Here is a 26,052-nt window from a genome sequence, read left to right on the forward strand (position 1 = left end):
AGAATAACAAGTGGGGATGTGACATCATCAATTAATGTGTTGAATATTCGTGAAGACATGCGTAGAACTGTTTAACCGAAATAATGCAAATCTTTAAAATGTTGTAACGTTGTTATTCGTTATCCAATTTGATCAAATTTTCAGTTTTTTGTTTGTCTGATATTCAAATCATATTATTCTCAACTTGGAGTACCCCTTTATCATGTTTAAATTCGAAGAGAGCGAACTAGGTACAAGGAAATCGGTCTTTTTGCTTTATTTATATGATGTTTTGGTTCTACATCATTATGCAGTGAAAGCAGCTTTATATACATAAAGTTCTTGGGGTGAAATTGAAAATGATTATAATCATGTCTTAATCACGATCTTAATAGTGGAAAAGTGATAACCCATAATATTGGATTGAAACATAAAGGTGCATATTAATCTAATTTTTATATGGCTAGTTTCCAATTTGTTCATTTACCTAAAAGAAACAAATTAATAGTGATTCGACTTGTAAAATGTCTGAGCTGCTAGGTTCCATTTGTCACCTGAGTCTGTAAAAGTTATAAAAATAAAGCTCAGAAAAAAAATTGCGTCCCCCAAAGCACTTATTTCGGACTTCAAAACAGTGAAATAGAAAGTGACCGGAACTGTTAATTTTTAAGTCACAGATATCTTGAAAGTGTCTCCACGAATTTGATTGGTTTCTTCCATATTTAATATAAGTAGGCCCTATTATTTAAACAAACATCTGTGATGTTCGCCACAAGCAAAGCGAGTAAGTGCCGCCAGACAGGCTATTCAATTACATTCTCCCTCGTTTTTCTTTTCTTTATATCACTTTCCTTCTTCCCCTCTTTTTTTAGATACTCGCCTTCTCTCCTCCCCCTTCCGCCTTAATTTGTGCATGAACACGTTCAATCGGTTATAAAGTTCTGACTAGCCAATTTACGTATACATTCCGACGTCATTTTGAATTCCTTGAGGATGAAAAAGTGTCATTTATGGTTCTGTTCATCGATAATTATCAGATTTACAATGATTTTTTATATGAATTAATCTTCCTTTGTTCAAGCTATTCCAAGCAACCCGAATGTACATTGTTATCTGGTCATAAACATGCCACAAGTTCTTTCTTTTCTCCCGCGATTGGCCCGAAGTGCTACAAAACAAAAATCCCCCAGATTCTGATGTTCTCATGCTCCAGTAAATCTTTTGAACACACTTTGCTGCTTCTTTCGTCATTAATAGAACCACAAAGTTGTATCAGAAAATAAAACTACCTTGCGTCGGGTTCATTATAAATTGCACCGTTTTACCGTAGAGTAGGTCCATGGTTTAACAAATCAAGAGGATAAACGTCATAGTACTCCAACGCTGGATAAACATAGGACAAATCATTTCCACTGACCATTTTGAGTAGTGTTAAAAGTAAGTATGATCATAATTTTAATCTTATTATTTTTTTTACTCACAGACTCTGAAAACAACAGCTCCATGAAAGGATGCATAAACTTTTTTTTTAATTCAATGTTCACGAGGATAGCCAATGAAAAATAGTCGTCAGTAGAAATGATAGCTAGCGACACTTCGAATAAAATGTATTTATTTGAAGAAGAAAATAATAAGAAAAGTTACACATAGCCAATATTACTATGCCTCTCTTTCGTAGAATGAAAACTCTGAAAATGCCTGATTTATATACTTATCAAGTTGCAACTTATGTTATATAAAAAAAATCCTACTAGGTTCTCTGTTACAATATTTTCAATTGAATAAATAATCTGTATGGACATCAAACCGGGTATTAAGATAATTCTTACATTCCCTTTAAGCAAGAATATCAATTTCTTAAAACAATGTATTTTTGTGGGGTTCCAAAATTTTGAATTTTACACCGTTAAAGATAAAACTAAATCCACCATAACATAGTTTCAAAAGGAAAATAAAATTTTATTTATTTCGAAACGATACACGTGTGCATTTATTCTTATTCAATAACATGTATGTGGTGTGTGTGTGTGTGAGCTGGTGTTTGTATTTATATGCGTGTGAGACGTAATTCAGGATGTTTGTAAACTTGTGAATAGGTGTTCATTATTGCACATATGCATGTACCCAAGTTTTATTTTTTGTCTATTTTTGTGATAATTTTATTTTAATGTACATGATTTGGTTTAATTTTTGGAGCTTGGCTTCTAATAAAGCGCATTCTTCTTGTCTCTCCTTTGTTTACTCTGTTTTTGCTCATTCGCTTACTTTTATGAAAATAATTATTTGTAGGATTTGTATTTGCGTCTTTATAATATGTGATCTTTGATTGAAATTGAAATTGAAACTTAAAGCTAAAAAGATATATATCTTGTAAATTCTACGCAATGTTGCGTTGAATTTTACCCTTCAAACATGAGTTTTGCCCAATATGGGGTAAACAAATATCAAGCAAACATTTCATTTCATTTATTTTTCCATTTCCAACAATCATTTACCATAAGTTTTGTTACATACATCTTGACATAATCAATCAAACAAAGAAACTTATTATATGTAATAATTAATATAACAGGTCGGAAACGGAGGAAGCTGCTAAAAAAGCGAAGCTTGTAGAATGCAGCCTCCTATTACATATTATTTTGTATGAACAATGTAAACTAAACACAAATACAACATGTAGAAATTTGAGCATAAATCTATTTAAATAAATAGTTTAAAAAGAAAAAAGAAAAAAAGAAAGAAATAGAAAATGAGAGAAAAAACGAGTTCAATGGTCTCCAGATTCTTGCCCCGGCACTTACAGCGAATATTACGGATCAACAGGAAAACGAAAATATCATATTTCACACTTAGTAGTGCTAAGTATATATGAAAAATATAATGGATGAGTGATGAAGAGTTAAACAAACTAACGAGTATCTTGGAGAAACTTTTTGAACTTAAATTTAAAAGAATTTAGACTTGGGGAATCTTTGATAGTATTATTAAGAGTGCACCAAAGTCGAGGGCCTTCGAAAGTAAAGATAGATTTGGCAAGAATTGTCCGGGATAAAGGAAAATGAAATTCGTCGGATTCACGTGTAGGGTATTTATGGATAGTTTTGTTTTTGTTAAATGAAGAATTGAAGATTGTTGGTAGCATATCATTATTTAATTGATACATAAATTGACCCAAGTTATATTGATATAATGTTTTTACTTTCAAGATTTTATTGTCAATAAACAATTGGTCTGTATGGGATCTCCAGGACATATTAAAAATAACGCGCAATGCCTTTTTTCTGTAAAAGTAATATTCTTTCTAGATATGATGTATGTGTATTTCCCCAGGCAATTATCACGTAGTTTAGATAAGGTAAAATTAATGTTGAATAAAGCATTTTTAGGGAGGAAGTTGGAAGAAAAAAACTTGACCTTATTTATAACACCGATATTACGTGAAATTGTACGGCATATAGAATCAATGTGTGTTTTCCAAGACAAATTGTTGTCTACTATCAGGCCTAAAAATTTTGTTGAAGCGACCACTTCAATGTCAGCGTTATCCAATTTAACATCGTATGGTACTTTATCTAAATAATTGCTGAAAAGCATACATTTCGTTTTTTGTACATTGATTGACAATTTATTAGATCTTATCCATTGTACTAGCTTCTCCAGTTCAATGTTCAATATATTGACTAAAATATCGGGATTAGGATGAGAATAAAGTACATTTGAATCATCTGCGAAAAGAATATAAGATAATATTGTCGAAGAATTGTGGATGTCATTTATATAGATCGAAAATAAAAGTGGGCTCAGTATGCTACCTTGAGGAACACCCCAATTGACCTTTAGTAGAGAAGAATTTCGTTCACTTATGTTAACAAACTGTTTACGATTTATTAGGTAATTCCTGAACCACTCCAAGGCCTTTCCACGGATTCCGTAATTTTCAAGTTTGTTTAGTAGTATTTCATGATTTATAGTGTCAAAGGCCTTGGAGAGGTCCAGAAAAACACCTACTGTACGTTGAAAGTTATCAATAGCTTTTGTGATTTTTTCAACAAATGAAAGAGTAGCATGAGATGTACTATGATTTTGGCGGAATCCAAATTGAAAGTCAGAAATTATATTATATTTATTCAAAAAGTCTACTAGTATTGTATATATCACTCTTTCTATAACTGATAACCTTTGATAGAGTAGGCAATAAAGATATGGGTCTATAGTTACATACATTATTATTATCTCCTTTTTTATACACTGGTATTACCTTAGATATTTTCATATTGTCAGGCACGACGCCATTAATTAAGGAAAGATTAAATATGTGTACTAATGGATCAACAATATATTCTATGACATTCTTTAATAAAATATTATCAATACCAGCATGACCACAACTCTTTTTGTTTTTTAAGTTGTTCACTGTATCTATTATTTAATTCCTATGTACTGGTAATAGAAAAAGAGAATTAGGATTTGGTCGGTGAGTAAAATCAGTAAATTTCTTTTGTGTTAATGGTATATTGTCGGCAAGATTTTTTCCGATCTGTGAAAAATATTGATTGAATATGTCAGCTATCCGAAAAGAATCATGAATTTCGATATCATTGTGTTTTATTATTTTTATGTTCGATTTTATGCTATACTTATTTAAGGCACTGTTTATAGTTTTCCATGTTTTTCTTATATCATGCTTGAAACGAATTAATTGGTTTGTGAAGTATTTTCGTTTTTCGCTGCGCAAAAATTTTGTGAGGTTATTTTTATACATAGTGTAGTTGCGATGCGACTTCTCTGAACGATTTATTTTGTCGGCATAGTATAAATTGTTTTTACGATTTATTGACCGTAATATTGATTTCGATATCCAAGGAAGTCTTGGACTCTTTTTATAATTATAACATTTATTGACTAATGGTACGTGTCTATCTAAGTGTGTGGTCAAAATTTTAATGAATATATCATATGCAGTATTGGTATCTTGCGAACTAAACACCTCAGGCCAGTCGGCGTCTTCTAGACCTTCTTTCAACCTCGCTATATTATTTGGCGTTACTTTTCGGAACTTTTGCTGCGGGGAATAATTTTTTGTTAACCTAAACGGGACTCTTGAAAATATCGGAAAATGGTCTGAGATATCAGATAAAATAATGCCCGACTCGGGTAAAGGAGTAACATTACAGAAAATATTATCAATAAGGGTTGCAGATTGGTTAGTAACCCGGGTTGGTTTTGTAATCAATGGTAAAAAAGATGAGGATATCATTATGTCCAGAAATTCTTGTGAGGCATTATGGTTAGAATTAGATATGTCTATATTGAAATCTCCTGCTATATAACAATCTTTATTGATAAAAACTTGATTTTGTAGAAAATCCTGTAAGTAGTCAAAAAAATTATGTGTATTGGAGTTGGGAGGTCTATAAAATACCGCGATAATAATGTTTTTAGATTTTTGGATTTGAATTTAAATAACGATAGATTCAGCAAAATCATTCATACAATTAAGATCACTATGTATGAAATAGTCTAACTTTTCATTGATATAGAGACCTACCCCTCCTCCTCTTCTATTACCTCTATTATTTTCTACGAAGGTATAACCAGGAAGTGAGTATAAAGTATTCAATTGAAATATCATGTTAAAAAGAAATGATAGGAAGATGACAGAATGAGAAGAAACATGCATGTTCCCTTTCCACCAAATACCCGATAAAGTTTTTCCCGGTATTTTTAGAATGTAGTAGTAATGGAATTGATGAACTTAGTCCTTCTGTTGTGAAATTATGGGGTTATCAAGCCTTCATGTTTTATTTTCGATTTATCACTCACATTCGAATAGTTCCCCAGTTACAGAAAATAGCCAAAGCTACACCAGTATACAAAAAATGATGTTTCCGACATATCAAACTATAGACCAATAACTGTTCTTATTTTCTCTAAAATATTAGAAAGACTAGTCTATAATAGAGTTCATAAATGTTTATTAACAAACCAGATATTAAATTCATATGAGTATGGCTTTTAGAAGAAAAAAAATCCACTGAAATTGCACTTATTGGCCCTTCATGATTATATTGTTAATTCTTAAAAAAATAACTTACATACTGTTGGTATCTTCCTTGATCTCATAAAAGCATTTGATTTGATGCATCATTCAATTTTATTACATAAAGTACATTATCATGATTCTTAATGGTATTAGAGGTATCCCTTATTCTTGGTTTAAGCGTTATTTACAAGACTGAACTCAAGTTATTTCATAATAATGATGTCATTTCAGATTCTCTCAATATTTCATTCTGAGTTCCTCAAGGATTAATCCTCTGTCTATTGATTTTCCTTTGTTAATAATCTTAAAAAAAAAAAATGAAATTCATATTGTTTGCTGATGACACCAATATCTTGTATTCAACTGACAATACATTATCATTGTCAACTAGTTTGAATAAAGAATTGTCAAATGTTTCCAAATGGTTTAATGCCAATAAACTTACATTAAATATAGAAAAAAATCTAATCATATATTATTTTATCCTTTAAAACAGAGGACAAAAATAACTTTTTGCAAAACATGATAATTAAAATCAATAATACTCAAATTAAACGTGTAAATTGTACATAATATCTTGGTATTTATTTCGGAATACTCACATCTCTTTTGTCAGAGATAAGTTATCACATAACATTGGTGTCATCAGCAAGATTCGCTACATCATGCCAAAGTATCTACTTATAACATTGTGCAATACCTTTGTCTTGCCATTTGTAAAATCTTACTGTAACACTGTATAGGCTAATATACCTTCTTATAAATTTGAAGCACTCTATTTAGTGCGGAAGAGAATAGTAAGAATATTATCCTCATGTACATAATCTTGCACATACAAAACCTTTTTTTAGAGGATTAATTTATATTGAACATTTATAATTTTAATGATTACTGTAATATAATATTTCTTTTTTAACAAATGTTAAGAATATAACCTCATAACTAATGCTATAATTAAGTTGTTTAGTAGAAAGTCATAATACCATAAATAAAATGAAGTATCATTTATATGCTATCACAAAACAATGTGAAATGCATATACTCCGTCAGTATGGATCTCTCTATCATCCGATATAACTTATATAAAATGTTTGAAGTTACTCTAACAAAAACTTAAAAAATATCCTATTTCTAATGACTCAAAAGTGTTAACAATTATATAAATTTATATTCCATAATTTTGGCTGCTTTTTATATACTAATTTATTCAATGTTGTTGGGGAGGGGGGGGGGGGGGGGGGTCAGGACAAATCATCTAAGGTTTTATACAATCGAGTCCAGTCTTGGATCTTGTTCCCCTTCTGTTACCACCTGAGGATCACCGTCAATCAAGAAAATATTCTTCCATTTTCATGTCAAAAGATGTAAAATGCCAAAATGTCCCGATCAACACAGCATGGATTCGCCCATTAAGGACACAATCTGCTAGTCTCTATTCATGTTTTCCCTTTCCTTCTATGCGTGAGATTGTGTGTGTGTGTGTTTGTGTATGTGTGTAGCTGAATAGGTTCGCATATTATGCACTGCTGAAATTTACCAATCAACATTTCGAACCAATCGATGAAAAAAAAATGGAAAATGAATCAGGAACTAAAGGTTCCTCGTCGCTGATTCATGTCATGTGCAATCATAGAAATAACGCATGACATGTCAGTGCCGATGTTTTGATGACACACAAGAATTGTCAATAATAAAAGAAATCGAGGAGTTCTATGCAAAACTCCGGTGCAAAACTTAGACAATGCCGTGATGAAAGGCAGAGGGAGGTAAAAAAAAATATCATGAGTTTGAAGTTGTCTTGTTTGAAGTATGAAGATGTAATCATCGATTTATTGAGATGTCCTGGGGCTGTAACCACTAGCGTACCTACGTGGGGGGGGGGGGCAGGCCCCCCCTGACGAACTTGAAGCCCTTTTTTTTTTTTTTTTTTTTTTTTTTTGCTTTTCATTTTTTTTTCTGGTACGAAATCATTTATTTGTGATCGAAGACCTTTTTTTTTTTTTTTTTTTGTGCTTGTCAAATTTTTTGGCGGACAGTTTTGCCCCCCCCCCTGTGGAAAATCCTAGGTACGCCACTGCCTGTAACACAAAACCTAGCAATGATCGTTAAACATTTTCTACGATTGATTCCATTGACAATAATGCACAATCAATCATGAAAATCGAGCGTACAATTAATCGCTAACCTTTGTGTTACGGTACCCTAGTAGAATTATCCTTCTTGGATATTTTGATACTTTTTTTCATATGCATCTCTGCACGTACAAGACAAGTTGTTGGGTGAAGAATGAACACAAGTGTGAAAAAGTAATTGTGTGCACGCAGAAAGACACCACCATCATATCACCTGCACATACACACGCCCCTCACACATAAACATCGCATCCATCACACACATCACTCTTACCCACACGCGCATACCCTTCACACAAACCTCTCTTGCACACATCCTCACACCAGCATATCCTTCCACCAACACCCACACTTTGTAATCCCTACATAAACACTTCATAAAGTACACTGCAAAAACTCCGGTGTTGATTTAACACCAGCCCGGAATCTATACATATCCACACCAGAAAAGTGTGAAACAACACCAGTTTGGTTTTGGTCTAACAACACCAAATGGTATTAAAACAGCATTGGTTTGATTCCAAACTGGTGTTGTTTCAATACTTCTTTGGTGTGGACATATTCCGGGCTGATGTTAAATCAACACCGGAGTTTTGGCAGTGTAGTGTTTACATTTCCTCATCCCCCCACATCTTATTTGTTATGTCTTCCGTTGATCAAAAATGGACAACTACTCTATTATACATACCTTCAAAATGGCTTGCCTGATTTGGAAGCAGTTACGTATGATAAGCCCTTCACAAGTGTGAGTGGTGGTGGTGTGTGTGTGGGATAGGTGTTGTGTATTGCGTTTGTAGGTGTGTATGTGAGGGTGTGGGTGGGTGAACAGATATCGTCCTGTCTTTCATTCTTCACCCAGGCAACTCAGGGCAACTTTGATTTTAAGGACCTTCGGGAAAATGTCTCGTATTCATACTTCAGACGAGGCAACTTCAAACTGATGGGTTATTTGTTTTGTGACTAACTCTGTAGTATCAAACGAGTAATAAAACAGCACATAGTGATATTCTTTTATCCACGGCCAAGTAAGCCCGTTTAAAGTTGGACAGCTGGAAGCCGTATGCTTCGAGGAGTTTTTAAACATCTTTTTTTTTCTCCTCGTAATTGGTGACTGGAGCCAACGGAGTTCAGCGGAACAACAAATATAACAGAGACCGAAGCTTTTGGTATAGTTTAACATGTTTAAAGTAAGCCATCAAAATGACGCCGATATACATGTGTAAAGGGGTATGATAGTCAGTCAGTTTTGTTTGATATGATTATTGTTCATTATCTATGAATTTTCCAAGATCTTCTTAAAATTATATTTCAGCTGGATATTTCATACCAATAATAAAACAAATGAAAATCTTTTGTTTTAACGGCCAAGAAATAAATCAAAATTTAGATAAAGATATTGGCTCGTATTCAAAACGAAGGCTTGTAACGGCTTATAAGTGGTATAAATTAGTGGTTAAACCTTGGATAGCCAATTGTGAAACATATGCCCTATGATACAAAGTGGGGGCTTAAGACTCCACTCGACGTCTTAAAAATAAACGTGTACAAAAATATGTTAAAATGGCCATCTGATTTTCCTTGTTTGCCTGGTCAACCCCACATTTCCTACTTAGCCCCCTCCTCCACATTCCAAACATTTCCACGGTTCCTATATATATATACATGTATATATATATATATATAATAATAATTCTGATAATTGTGTTATTCATTACTTTATCACTTCATTCCCAGCAGGGATCTGTCCACATAGAAAATATAGTGAGAGCAAAAGAATCAGATGGATCAGATATCGTGGAAATAGTTAATGAGGTAAGTACACTATAATTTATTCCTTTAAGATCGAGGAAGTTACATTCGCCATAGCGAGTTGACATCACGAAAAACAATGATTTTTGTATTATGCTTATTTCATTTTTTCTTCATGTTTGAATAAAACTGACTCATCCGTCCTTTCTTTTTTAGGAGTTCATATCATAATGATACACGTTTTATTGTTGTCGTTTAGTTGATGTTGTACAACGCCCCATTCAACATTTCGTACATTAGTAGACTTGTTAAGAGGTTGAACGCTGCATTTTTGAGTACAAATGTCCCACTTGGCACAAATGTTCCTTGAGTCAAAAGAAAAAGATTCATCCAAAGAGACACGCTGTATCTATGCAAATAAGCAAGTAATTTGCATAAATTTGCATATTATGTCAATATAGTGAAAACTAGTACTTAAGATTATATATTTAACCAGAACTGCCCTAAAATTGGAAATAAAGACTTAGGGTAAAAAAGGGAGGAAAATTGTCATAAAATGATTGGGATATCCTTGTTTATTATTACCTAATTTGCATAAATTATACAAATCATAATTCAAAACAGAGTATTTTTTCATGAATCCTCAACTGTTTTGTAAATAACAGCAATTAATACACAATGTCAACATTCTACATGAAAGAGAATATATTAGCGAAAACATCGATATGCTTTATCACAGTATTGGTGTCATAATTTGCTTAGAAAGAGGGCAAATATGTCAAAATGTATGACGTGATATTGCGCTAAAACGAGACCAAACAACCTCTATGTCACAGTCATACTCACGAATCCGACAATAAAGCGATTAATGGTATGTCATTCGAGATAACACAATAGCTTCCATCGGCTTCTCGTACGCTTTTGTTGGTGTGTCTGCCACACCGTAATCTATGATATATACCGGCAAAATGCATTTCGGTATCGGTAAAACACCATTTGTTTTATTTGTTTCTAATTTGTTTCTCTTGGAAAATTCACAGGAGACATTGCTTTGCATGTTACTGCTTTAATGAAGCTCTGGACCATGAATTCATGAATCATGATGAATGTACCCCACCTCAATCCATATTTTAACTTTATTAAAATATACAGGTATATCTTTTGGAGACCCCGAAGCATTCCCGCTACTTTACAAAACCAGTTGAAATTGTATTATCGACTTGGAAAAGACAGATGTATGACACATCAGTCAACATGTTTCCTGAGGAAAGTTTTTTGTTTATTCAAGCCTACGCCCATGGGAGCCCTCCGAATTTACCCCATCCCCTCTCCGTATTTCGACACTAAATAAAAAAATTTCGTGTTTTAAAGCCATCGGCAAGGCAAACTGCGTTTTTTGGTATAATAAAGCAACTTTTCTATTTATATCTTTAAATCTATATTCATCATTATTGATATTATTATAAACATTATTAAAATTATTAAAGTTATTATTATAATTATCACTATTATTATTATTATCATTATTATTATCATTATTATTATTATTATTATTATTATTATAATTGTTATTATTATAGTAATAAGAATAATAATAATTATTATTATGTTTCTGCAGTTTGTAATAATGCTCTAGCACAGTAAATGGTATAGCCAAACAGAAGAATGCCTAGGACACCCTTTCCCCTTTTGGTTTTATGTATTCAAAGATAGTTTTTTGTCTTAAGAACTCTTAAAAGATTACTTTTGTTTGTATTGATATCTTGGAATAGATTGAGGAGAAAATACTCTACGATTGACATGTAGAGGAGCTGTGGTACATTGAAGAAAAGCCACACGAAAGCTCTAAACAACTCAAAGCCCTTTATTGATTCCACTCTATGTTGAATTTAAATATTTTTAGAGCCCAATCGGAAGATGCATTTCTACTACACAGTAAAGCGGCTCGGTGTAAAAATGGCAGAGGTAAAAATGGCAGAGGTAATAATGGCAGAGGTAAAAATGGCAGAGGTAAAAAAGGCAGAGGTAAAATGGCAGAGGTAATAACGGCAGAGGTAAAATGACAGCTCTAGGTAAGATATGGCCAGTCTCACCCCCATGCAATGAATTGTCAAAAAGCCCACGCATATGTCATATCATCATGTCTTCATCTGCCTAACAATGCTGTTTACGAATTTGTTGGAGGTGTACCGTGAAGGCTTTTTAAAAAGAAATCAAACGACAGATATTTTTTCATTCAATTTATCAGAAGCAAAATGAAACTGCACTATTCTCATTCATCATTTTATAACATTCCTTTTTGTCTGGCTGTTGTTTTTATTTCTAAAGTTTTGCCAGGTTTACCGATGCAAAAAGGAGGAAGAGTAGACATAAAAGAGTTGGAGAGACAGAGAGGGGGAAAACATAAAGAACATAGCGGGGAAAGCTTAGACTTTGAAATTGTCACGAATGATTGTGGTTAAATATCATGTCCTTATTTGTAATGTCGTCTGTACTATTCTTTTTAAACATTTGAATGACAAAAAGCATGCGTTCAGGCTTGGCACTAAATATGTAACTGATTATCAAAATCAATAATAATCTTGTTTTGATTGGTACCAATTTGAGGTCGATCGAGGGGGACCGTCTGGTTAAGATTCTTTGCACAAAAGAAGACCATGAACCTTTACCACTGCATCCAAACGCCTTGGAAGCGGAAGTGCTGTTGGGTATTTTGTACACCATAAGCAGCACCCTCTTGGTAATCAGCTAGGAATACTAAAATGTAGAGATTTGATACAAATCTCTGTTATTGTTCAAACAGAAGGAAAAAAACATTGTTTATTATCTAATTGTTATTATTTTTGTTGTACTTCTTTTTCTGACCTAAAATATCTTTATTTAGTTGAAATAATTGTTTGTGTCATTTCCCCCCTTAAGGACGTTCCACAGTTAAAGTGAAATCCATGTCATTTTCACCAAACTTTGCACATAGATACTTTAGAACCTTAATATTCGAAATATGCAAAAATTAACATAGGTCCATGTGCTTGATTTTTTGCTATAGAGCTTCAAAGTTCACCTAAATTGATGTTCTTAAAAATTGCGCATTCAAAAGAATTTGGCATTTTTAGACCGCCCAAGATTACTATGAGTTTAAACCTTTATTACTCAGTCGAAATACATGAAAAAGTCATCAAATTTCGCAAGAGAGTTAATAATTGTATCGTTAGAATGGATAATTTATCTATAGTGCTATTTGTTTGCAATTTTAAGTTTAACAGCACTGCCAGTTCTTAAAAATGTCGTAAAAGATAACAAAATCCCAATCTAAAAAATGTGAAATTGTAGTAACAAACTACAAACGTACAATAAATGCTGCACTTTATTCAAAATCCATGTCATTTTCACCAAAATTTGCAGAGTTGTAAAGGAAGGTATACCTAAGAGGTACAAACATTAAAAAATAGGGGTTCATGTGCTTGTTTTTAAATTATCAGCATTTTTATTAGAGCAAATGTGCTTTTTAATACACCAAAAATGCGCCGAATACTTTGTATCTATGTGAAGAAAAAATCATAACCACTCTACCATTTATTTAAACTCGGGGTAATATTCGTGATTCTTGGCAGCACTGCAGAGTAAAGTATTTTGAAATTGTAGATAATTTTTTTTAAATCGTCCATGGAATAATTCCACTTTTTAGCTTCATGAAATAACACATCGGATATGCAGTTAAAGTGCAGAAGATGAGAAAAATCAGCTCATACCCGCAGCTAATTAATCACCTGTTCATCCATTGTGACGTCAGCGCGCAGAGTGTAAACTATGCGCAGATCATAATGCGCACAAGCATAACTGTGGAACGTCCTTAACCAAATCCCCTTTCATTTTGGAGTGAAAACTTTTTTAACAAACCAGCACCCCATATCTCTTTCATATTTGCCTCTGCCATCTTTACCTTTGCCATTTTCAACTCCGCCATTTTTTACGTTGTTAGAAAATTTATACTTAAAAATAAAAAATTCCTGCAACAGAGTCTGGAGAACACCTCTAATCTTACTGCACTGTGTAATCTTACATATATTTGGGTAAAATTACAGAAAATTGGTATTTTGTGCGTGTACTCTTACAAATTTATTGTAATAAAACTGTTTCCCTTTTTTAAAAGCATATCTGTTCTTTAAAATTGTAGAAAAATTTACCTCTTGTCATTTATGCCTCTGTTCTTTTTACCTCTGCCATTTTTACCTCTGCTATTATTATCTCTGCCATTATTACCTCTGCCTTTTTTACCTCTGACATTTTTACCTCTGCCATTTTTACTTCTGACATTTTTACCTCTGCCATTTTAACCTCTGCCATTAATACCTCTGCCATGTTTACCTGGCACCCAGTAAAGCCGCTTTACGTTCTCCTCTTGAATACCCCCCCCCCCCCCAAAAAAAAAAAAAAAAAAAAAAAAAAAAAAACATAGAATGCATTGTTTTATATCGCATAAAATAAGTTCGTGTACATGAGGTGGTCTGTCAAAGTTGCTCAACCCTTAATTTTGTTTTGACAATATATATTTAGAATATCGTCTAAATGAAGCCCTCATTTATTCTGTAGTGCAATCTTTATTGTTTATTTGCTTGTTAAATTTCCTGGGACCAAAATTTTACATTGAACCTTTTTTTTTGCATTTCAAATTTACATCAAGAAATAAACAAAAAGGATATTTTGGTAACGTTTCTTTTTTTTTTTTCGTTTTGTCACATCTGCCGGGGGGTGATGTATATGGAGAATAATACACGCAGCACATCCCCCCCCGAAAATCTTCCGGGTGCTTCAGCCCCCGCGCCCCAGTGCTAGGGCCTGTAATGTAGATGCTGCCTTTAATAAGTGCCCTTTTCCAGAATGAGGGCTTCATTTAGACGATATTCTAAATATGTATTGTCAAAACAAAATAAAGGGTTGGGCAACTTCGACAGGCCACCGTCATCATAATACACGAACTTATTTTATGCGATATTAAACAATGCCTTCTATGTTTTTTTTTTCCAAGAGGAGAACGTAAAGCGGCTTTACTGTGCAGTATACATGGTATATAGAAATGCATCTTTCTTCCCATTGTGCTCTAAAAATATTTAAATTCAACATAGAGTGGAATCAATAAAGGGCTTTGAGTAGTTTAGAGCTTACGTGTGGCCTTTCTTCAATGTACCACAGTTCCTCTACATATCAATTGTAGAGTATTTTCTCCTATATTCCAATATATCAATACAAACAAAAATAATCTTTTAAGAGTTATAAAGACAATAAACTATTTTTGAATACATAAAACCAAAAGGGAAAGGGTATCCTAGGAATGCTTCTGTTGGGTTATAGCCTATAATTATAATTATAATAATAATAATAATATTGATAAATATAAAATATAGACATAAAAAGTTGCTTTATTATACCAATAAACGCAAGTTGCGTTGCCGATGGCTTTAAATCACGATATTTTTTTATTTAGTGTCGAAATAAGGAGAAGGGATGGGGTAAATTCGGAGGGCTCCCGTGGGCGTAGGCTTAAATAAACAACAAAACTTTCTTCAGGAAACATGTTGACTGGTGTCTCATACATCTGTCTTTTCCAAGTCGATAATGCAAGTCAAACTGGTTTTGTAAAGTAGCGGGAATGCTGGGGGAATGCATTTTTGCCACTTCAGGGTCTCCAAAAGATATAGATTTTTATAAAGTTAAAATATGCATTGAGGTGGGGTACATTCGTCATGATTCATGTGCCAGAGCTTCATTAAAGCAGTAACATGCAAAGCAATGTCTCCTGTAAATTTTCCAAGAGAAACAAATTAGAAACAAATAAAACAAATGGTGATACCGAAATACATTTTGCCCGTATATATCATATATTACGGTGTGGCAGACACACCAACAAAAGCGATACGAGAAGCCGATGGAAGTTATTGTGTTGGGATTGTGTTATTTCGAATGACATACCATTGATCGCTTTATTGTCGGATTCGTGATTGTGACTGTGACATAGAGGTCGTTTGGTCTCGTTTTAGCGCAATATCACGTCATACATTTTGACATATTTGCCCTCTTTCTAAGCAAATTAAGACACTAATACTGTCATGAAGCATATCGATGTTTGCGCTAATATATTCTCTTTCATGTAGAATGTTGACATTGTGTATTAATTGCTGTTATTTATAAAACAGTTGAGGATTCATGAAAAAGTACTCTGTTTTGAATTATAATTTGCCTAATTTATGCAAATTAGGTAATAATAAACAAGGATATCTCAATCATTTTATGACAATTTTCTTCCCTTTCTTACCCTAAGTCTTTATTTCCAATTTTAGGGCAGTTCTGGTTAAATGTATATTCTTAAATACTTGTTTTCACTATATCGACATAATATGCAAATTCATGCAAATTACTTGCTTATTTGCATAGATACAGCGTGTCTCTTTGGATGAATCTTTTTCTTTTGACTCAAGGAACATTTGTGCCAAGTGGGACATTTGTACTCAAAAATGCAGCGTTCACCCCTTTTTTTGCAGTTAACAAGTCTACTACAGGTAGTATATTGTTTTATGTCCTCATGAAAGAAAAATATTATTTGTAATAAAACTTTTGGGAGAAATGACATTTTAGCCATAATATGGATTGGAGGACATGGAAATGTAGTCCTTGCCTTACATCACTATGACATCTCATATGCGGCCAATTTGAAGTCTCCATAGGTATAGTGATTACCAATATTTGCAACTTTTAAAAATTCATAACTTTCTTGTTGTTTATCCAATATTGTTCAAACTTTAACCTATCAACTTGTCTGATTTTTCTTTTCCTCATGAAAATAAGTTTTTGTTTGGGTTGGAGTCTCCTTTAACCCCAATTCTCCCGGGGGCCATAATGCCCCCCTCGACAATTTGTGCGATATATCTGCTGCGCAATGTTTTTTTGACCTCACCACTCACTGACTCTTTACTGTCAAGTCTCGCGCAAATTTTGAGACCAAATTAATGACGCCCGATTAAACGGTTACGACATTATGTAAGTGCATGTCAGAATCCAAATTGCTCATAAACGTGATTTCATGTACAAATCCAATGCAGATTGTGTATATTAGCCAAAATTCATAAATGTATCATTATTTCTACTTTTAATGATTAAACTTACTTAATTTCGCCTTGTTTATAATAAAAATGAAGTCTGGAACGATTTCCATAAAAAAAAACAATAAAAAAAACAAAAATAAAAAACAAAGAAATACATATATGTAAGAAATTTAAAAAACAATAAAATACATAAGAAATCGGTCTTGGTACCAGAAATTTTTCATTACAATTGTTAGGAATGCTACAAAGAATATTTTCACCAAAAAATAGCATTCTAGGAGCTTTATTTAGTGAATCAGAGCAAAAAGTATGATTTCATGAATAAATTAGCATAATAAATTGGTGCCGGGTAAAAATGGCAGAGGTAATAATGGCAGAGGTAAAAATGGCAGAGGTAAAAATGACAGAGGTATAAATGGCAGAGGTAAAAATGGCAGAGGTGAAAATGGCATAGGTAATAATGGCAGAGGTAAATATGGCAGAGGTAATAATAGCAGGTGTAAAAGTGGCAGAAGTGTAAATAGCAGAAGTAATAATAGCAGAGGCATAATTGACAGAGGTAAAGATCATGACATGCTACATCAACAAGGAAGACAGGGCCTTTTCGTTTATTATCAGTCAAAATTATTGAACATGAATGGACCTCTCTCGACGACATGAGTATTATGAACTGATTTAATAGATATTATATGGATTTTTTGTCATCGTTTTAGGTTTATATTTTATAGTTGATATGATTAAACTCAAACATTTTCATGTCAAAATGATTTCAATTAGTGATTGATGAAAGGATTTATCTTGGCTAGTTCGTATAGTATCCCATACATACACAATAAAAACGCTGTTTAAGATTGTATACAACGCTGTTTACCAAATGAACCTTACAGTATTTGTTTAACCGTTTAAACAATCATGTTTAATTTATTGAAAATTAGATATTGAAAATTAAACTTTGTTGCTTAAGATTTAAACACTTGTTTCAATTGTTTAAACAATTACTGTAAAGTTCATATAGTAAACAGCGTTGCATGATTTTTGTTACCGTGTACCCAACAAATTTTAATGTAAACACATGAAATAGACAAGTTCGGGATTTCTTTGAACCACTTGCATAACTTGGATAACAGAAAAATAACAAACGCTCTGTAATAAAAGTAATTTTTATATTTCAACATCATAATGGATCCGAAGAGATATTGATATGATACGCCTGTAGTTTAATGTAAATGAGATAATAATGGCAACTAGTGTTCAGTTTGTCAAAGCAATACCTCATTGCACCTATAGTCCAAGTGGATGTAAGGTTCCTGAACTAGTTTCTATGGTAACGGTTACCACATGAATTTTGAAATGTGTAGCGAATCAGGGATTTAAATTTATAGGCGTTTCCTAGGTACCATTCTATCGACCTATTTTTAATATCGACCTATTTTTAAATGGAAATTCACCCTGACAAATGGTTTACAGTAAAATTAGCAGAAAAATATATTGGTGGTTTGCGGAAAGTCCATCAAAGATTAAGAAAGTTATTAGAAGTCTGAGTTTTTGAACTGTGACGTCATATAATAGCAGCTGCCCCGTATTTTATGCACCAAATACATACTTTTCATTTTTTAATCAGTGGTTCATGATTGCCAAAAAAATTATTTCAGGAGCGGATGTGAAATGATTTGTATGTTGATATACTTAGGGTACAATAAAACCATTTTCATTTTTTTTTTGAAATGACATTTCATTTATATTTTTTAGTAAACCATATGTGGGAAAAACTGCTCGAAAATGACCTGACCGTTAAAATGTAAAATTCTAATAGCTTTTTAAATCTTTGATGGATTCCCTAAAACCCCCACCAATATCATTTTAATTACTTTCTGCTATTTCCACAATATACCTTGTCAGTGTGAATTTCTCCTGTAATGAATTAAGTATAACATTTGGGATTTAAAGTGTGCTTCAAATTTGAATATTAGAAGAGCGATTTGACATGAGAAGGCAGTGCACGTAAGTCCAGGATAAATAAAGAATACCAGATCAAGTATTATCAATTTGGTGCAGAAGATCTACAATATCATTGAAACATGTTATCCTTTCCATTAGTCAAACATTATAATTTCAATTTTCTTTTCAGAACCTTTACTGTATGCATGGAGGATATTTTGGATTTTTTAGCATGGGGGTTTAAGACTGACCATTTATACCTCTGTCATTTTTACCTCTGCCATTATTACCGCTGTCATTTATACCTCTGCCATTTTTACCTTTGCCATTTTTACCTTTGCCATTTTTACTTCTGCCATTTTTACCTTTGCCCTTTTTACCTTTGCCATTTTTACCTCTGCCATTTTTACCTCTGCCATTTTTACACCGAGCCAATAAATTAATATAAAATAAAGATATATGAATTCAGTGAAATTCACCAATGAAACTGCTTAGATTACGTCATTCTCTACCATCATGCAAATTTTCGTTGTGATCGCGCAATCCGCGGCTGAGATCTTAAGGGGGCCATAATGACCCCCCCCGGAATGATAAGAATCAAAATACCCCGAGAGATTTAGGTTTAAGGGGGCGGTGGTGAGCACACGAATAATAAGAAGAACAAGAAGGTGAAAGTTCTGAAGAAAACGTACATTAGTTTGTTACTCAAATTGAAATGCCGGTTGAAATAAGTTTTCCTCCAGGAAGCCTGTCCTCGGGAGAATGGTCCTTCGGGGGGGTTTTCATTGGGGAGTTGTCATGGGGGAGTCGCCCTTCGGAGGAGTATTCCTCTCGGGGAGTTGTACTAAAACCCAGTTTTTGTTGTTGTTGTTGTTGTTACTATTTTTGTTATAATGATATCAGCAGCTGCAGCATTAGTAGTAGAATTAGAAGTCGTAGTAGTAGTAGTAGTTGTTGTTGTTTCAGTAGTTGTAGTAGTAGTAGTAGTAGTAGTAGTAGTGGTAGTAGTAGTAGTAGTAGTAGTAGTAGTAGTAGTGGTAGTAGTAGTAGTAGTAGCAGTCGTAGCAGTCGTAGTAGTAGTAGTAGTAGTAGTAGTAGAAGTAGTAGTAGTAGTAGTAGTAGGAGTGTAGTAGTAGTGGTAGTAGAAGTAGTAGTCGTAGTAGTAGAAGCAGGAATAGTAGTAGTAGTAGTAGTAGTAGTAGTAGTAGTAGTAGTAGCAGTTATATTATTATTGTTGTTTTTATCATCATTTTTATTATCATTATTATTATTATTATTATTATTACTATCATTTAAATCGTTAACATTATTCGGCTTTTTTGTTTTGCTTTGTTTCATTTAGTCTCCTTTGTTTTATTCATCACTTTATTTTATTCAATCAATTTTTAAAACCGACACTCCAAATAAATGGATGAATACTTTTCTAAAACCAGACAACTTTTTTTATAAACAGTCCTGTATGTTAAAGGTAAATTGTGACATTGGTTTATTTCAAAACCTTCTTTTAGATTTCACTCTTCGCTTTTCAAAATACTCATAAACAAGTTCTGAGTCCATAAAATGTATTGCATTGGCCAAAAGAACTGTTTTTATTCTCAAAAAAATATATAAAGAAGATAAATTTTGCCAAGTGAGCTTTCTTTTGATGCAGATTTTGAAATTGATATAAAAAATGAAGAGCGCCACCTTGAGACCAAATGACATCAATACCTGCTCATGAATATTCATATCCATCGCCTCTGCGCTTGTCTCACGTGCCGATCTGTATACCGGCTATACAGTACAGTATCGGATTGAACGGCGGAGTCTGTTTGCGACTTTTTCATTCATATCCTGTAGGAGCGTGTGCATTCGCGCAGTCCCTCGATAAATTAAATAACTTGGAAACAACCAAGGAACTTTTTTAAATGACCATCATAATAATTGTGATGTTATGCACGTTGTTTTTCAAATCGCGGAGAATAGGTCCTACGTACATCTTGATATCTGGGCAGAGTACCAGGTACCGAGAGACGGCTTCCTTCCCTTTCCTTGCTTTTCATCTTTGCTTCGTTTCTCTAGCTGTATTTTTTTTTCTTTACTTGTCCAGGGTATGAGAGGAGGGAGAATTATGGTTGCTTGTGAAAGGGCTATTCTTATTTTTTTCCCCGTTTTTTATTTCTATTTTATAATTATATTTACATACGCATTTTTGTTTCGATTCCGATTCACTGAATTGTTATCAATTTCTTCAGGTTCTGTATTTTGATTTGTTCATTATTATAACGTGTTGTAACATTTTTTTTTAAAGGAAAAGGAAATCATTTTGTATTGAACTAGCTTTGCCGCCATTCTTCATTATTTTGCTTTGTGCGTTATATAGGCCTATAAGATGCTCTTTCTCTTCCAGTGATCATTTGTCAATATACTGCCTCAATGTATTTATCACTAAAAAATGACAAATACCGCGTGGCCTATGCCTTTTTTTTTAAACAATATATTCTGGGGCGGATCCAGCTTTTACTAATAACGGGGCCGGGGTGAACAATATTTTCATCCACATTTTTCCCGATCGATCGGCAGCTCAAAGCTAGTTTTTGTTGGAATCTATAGTCGTAACAGTACTAAACCCTATAAAAAATGCGAGCGTGAGGTATTATTTTCGGACTGTGTATTGTGTCCTGAAAATTGATCTGAGCAATATGATCATTAAACAAGATGCACACTGACGGATAAGGTGCTCAAAAATTGTAATAAGTAAAGGCCTATTTAGTTCCCTTGTTCGTTTTACTATAAGCCCTTCAACAATGTTTCCGTGTTTTGTATTACATTGATCAGTTAATATTTCTTTATGTCTCATACTATTTCGATATGAATTATACCTTGTCATTGTACTTGTTACTATGATTTTATATACTAATAACTCTGAACTTGTGAACCTGTTTAACCATGACTGAATGAATAAATCAATAAATGAATTGGTATAGATGAATAGATGTTCCATCGAACAGGCAATGCGAACACAAAGCGCGGGCTAAATTGTTTTTATACATGTGTAGTGACATGATTGGCTCCCACCCCTCCCCAAGTCTGAATTCCCCTCACCTTTTTTTATTCATTCTTCCTCTTATATTTTGCCCCCCCCCCTCTGCTTTCGTTCATATTACTTTGCGCCGCCAATATCGGGGGGGGGGGGGGGCGTAACGTCGGCCTCCTGGATCCGCCTATGATACCGGTGCGTAGGTCTGTATGTTATAACCATGTAACATCGATCCCCCTCCAAGTTTCTCTTTGCATTTTTCTTTTCAACTTGTTATGGTAGTATACTGAACAAGAACAAGTATGACGTCTCCTAGGTGCCTCTCCCTCCACCCACTCCTCCTCGGTCCGCTGCATGTGCTCGGATAATAAAATTACGTACTTATCATGGTGATATATATATAATAAAATTGCAAATTTTATTGCAAAAACTGCATTACTCGTGAATTTGTGTTTCGCATTTCTGATGTCTTATTAAATATATATATATATATTCGAGGACATACAGCTAGGCGGAACTATTTGGGGGAAGGGGTCTTCCATCTCTGTGTGATTCCGAAGTTCCGATGATGGTTCAGAGAATGTACTTCATGCAAAATCACGTTTTGGCATGACCTCTCAGCGCTGGGCATATCGACGGACAAAAAAATGCAAAAATGTGATGGATCGAAATGGTAAAAAATATATATTTTAAAGAAAACCATCGTTATAAAATGCAGTCATACCAACATATTTTTGTTAATACCAGTTTGAGCTTAGATAAAAATTATAACCCGAGGCTATATTAGCAGCAGGGGCGGCGGAACCGGGGGGCGGCAGGGGCACTTAACCCCCTACATAAAAAAATCCCAGTAGGAAAAAATGCCTTTTTTAAATGGAGAGTGCACTTATTTCAAAATGATGTACATGAATGTCCCTTTTCAAAATAAAATACCCTTTTTGAAGTCAAACGATACATTTTAGGTTGGAAATCACACAATTTTTGGCTCGCGCTTCGCGCCCACATCATTTATTTTTTAGGAAGGCACTCACTTTGTTTTGGTTACAACTTGTGCTTATAATGTTCAATTTTCAGGTTTAAATGTCACAAATCTTCAGCTCGCGCTTTCCGCTCGCATCAAAGGTACACATTATGTTCTTGGTTTCAAACTGCTTAGAATATCCAGTTTTCAGGTTGAAATATTACAAATTTTCGGCTCGCCGCGCTTCGCATCAATTATTATTTATTAAGACACACAATTAAGTTCTTGGGTTAAAAAAGTGCTTAGAATGTCCAGTTTTCTGGTTGGAATATCGCGCTCGCGTCCATTCTTCAATTAGATGCACATCTTTTTCATAACAAAATTGCTCGGAATGTTTGATTTTCATGTCTTATTAGTCATGTTAGTACAAGCAATGTCTAGAATTTATAGCTCGCGATTTGCGCTCTTAACACCTCGCAAGAATGCTCTTTTAACAATAATTTGCGCGATTTGACCAAAAAGCGGCGAGTTTCACAACTTCAGATTTGAAAATGTTCAAACTGCTTGCTTGCTACGCTCGCTCCCGGAAAAATAAAGCCTAAATAGATATTTTATCAATCAGAAAAGACTTTAAAAAGGTTTTGCTCAATTTAATTACTACAAAACGCACAACTACTTAACACAGATGATAATCTCATGGTGAAAATATAAGTTTGCATAAAAAATGCAATTTTTTGCATATAAGTGCCTTTTTTCGCTTTGTCCCCCCCCCCCAAAAAAAAAAAAAAAAAAAAAAAAATTGGAAATACGTTCCGTCGCCTATGATTCCGTCACCTATGGCACTCGCTGGTATTTGAATATATCATCATTTACACCCTCTCAAAGAAAGCAGACTTACTTTTGCCCTTTATTTTGCCCACAATGGAACTTACAGGAAAGCATATCAAACAGGACGTTATTATACGCTTTGGAGTTTGGATTCTTGTTTGCCTAGAAAACGTAAAGTATTTCAAGAGTTTTTATATTTTCATTACATCTTTGTCCTTATTTCTCTATATCCGTAGCTCTACCATGCGCGTATTCGGGGGCGCCAAAATAGGGAGAAAAGGGAAGGAAAGAAAAGGGGTTGACGAATTGCTGTTTGACATGGGAGGGGGGGGGGGGGTGGATGCGCCGAATTGATGTTCAACCTAGAGTATGTATATAGCGGGTGCCGAATTTATGTTTTGCTTAGGGGCGCCGAATTGATGTTCGACCTAGGATGTGCCAAATTGATCTTCATCCTAGGGGGGGGGGGGCGAATTAATGTTTTACCTCGGGGCGCCGTATAGATGTTCAACATAGGGGCACCGAAGGGCACCGAAATGATGTTTAACCTTGGGGATGGGGCGCCGAATAATTTTTTTCTATATACGGTTGTCGAGTTGCTGTTTGACATATAGGGGCGCCGAATTGATGTTCAACCTAGGGGGTGCCGAATGGATATTCACCACACGCCAATTTGATATTTGTCTCGGTGCATCAAATTCAGGTTCAATTTACCTAGGGAGGGGAGGGGTAGCCAAACTCATGTTTGCTCCCATCAATTACCAATCATGTTCATGATTACCAAAAGTGCCTAGAAAGTCCTAATTTTAGATCAGAATATAAAAACAAATTCATCCTACTCTTCGCATTAATTGTTTAGTAAGGTGGCGATCCTGTTCATGGTAAGATAAGTGCTTAGAATGTCTGACTTTGTATCAAAATATATAGATTTTTATTCAGCTCGCGCTTCGCGCTCGCATAAACTGTTTTGTTACTGATCATCCTTTTCATGATAACCGAAAATGCTTACTCAAATGTCCAAATTTTAGGTAAGAATATGAAAAAAATTTCATCTCGCTCTTTGCGGACGCATCAATGTTTAGTTAGATGACAATCCTGTTCATGATTACCAAAAGTGCTTAGAATGTCCACATTTTAGGTCAAAATATCAATCACTTTTTAAGCTCGCGCTTCGCACTCGCACAAATTTACGAGGTCAGAATATCAAAAAATTTGAACTCGCGCTTAGCGCTCGCATTAATTATTTAGCTATATACTCATCCTGTTCATGGTTATAAAAAGTGCTTATGATGTCCAGTGTTGGATTGGGAATTCAAAAATTGTCAGTTCGCACTTCGTGATCGCATAAAATGTTGATAGATACTCATCCTGTTCTTGATTGCCAAAAGTGCTCATAGATTTTTTTCCCCTCAAATTTTAGGTCAGAATATAAAAAAAATTCAGCTCACGTTTCGCGCTCGTATCAATAATAATTGTTTAAATAATTCATATACATATCATGTTCACGGTTGCAAAAAGCGTGTAATGTTTGATCGGAAAACAGATGAAAATATCCCCCTCCCCTATTGGCGAAAGCTGGATCTAGCCCCGGTTAAGAAATTACAGCTCCCGCACATAATTTTAGTATGGTCTACCACTCTGATGAAAAGTTGAACTAAATTGAAACCCCAAAACGCTTAAAAATTCTATGCTTTCTGGTCGCATTTATTCTTTTCAAGAAGTGGATACAACTTTGATCTTTTTTTACATGGACACACTATGGACACATTAAAAAAATGGTCTTCGATTGCCTTTTTCACGTGGTTGTGGAATAAGACAATTCAAAATGCATTTAGGCACTTTGATTGCCTGAGTGGTCGGGTCGGGGTGCAATTTTCCGAAAAGTTCACAGGGGCGCAAAAATAGTGACCCCCTCGTGGTGCAAAATCCTGGATATGCGCATGTCCGTCGGGCATCGTTTCCACTTTTGTACCTCTTTATCTATACCGGTGTGATACTATATAAGTCCATGGATCAGTTTACTTCCATTTCGTCTGATGCCAAATCGTCAAATTGCCAACTCGCCTACTATCATTAAAGTCTACCATAATTATGTTCATCCACTATCGTCTAGTAACCAGTTGGTCCAATAGCCATTCAGTCCATATACCATTTGGTCTAATTGGACAACGTGCTATTGTGCAAAATGAATGAAAATGAATTGGATACTGGACCAAATAGTTGTTCGACGAAATATTGATGGACGGAATGGATATGGACTAAATTAAATCAGACCATGTGGTGAGTGCAAGTTGGCACTTGGCAGT

The 26,052-nt window shown here is 34.1% G+C and overlaps 1 long non-coding RNA gene across 1 annotated transcript; it reads left to right on the forward strand.

Annotated features, from left to right (window-relative positions):
- Positions 1-1,291: 1,291 nt before the first annotated feature.
- On the forward strand, positions 1,292-9,966 carry LOC135157584 (uncharacterized). The gene is made up of 2 exons (XR_010296578.1): positions 1,292-1,416; positions 9,889-9,966. It is a non-coding gene; the product is annotated as an uncharacterized LOC135157584 (long non-coding RNA).
- Positions 9,967-26,052: the final 16,086 nt, after the last annotated feature.

This window comes from Lytechinus pictus, chromosome 19 (assembly GCF_037042905.1).
Source record: "Lytechinus pictus isolate F3 Inbred chromosome 19, Lp3.0, whole genome shotgun sequence".
Classification (NCBI taxonomy): Eukaryota; Metazoa; Echinodermata; class Echinoidea; order Temnopleuroida; family Toxopneustidae; genus Lytechinus; species Lytechinus pictus.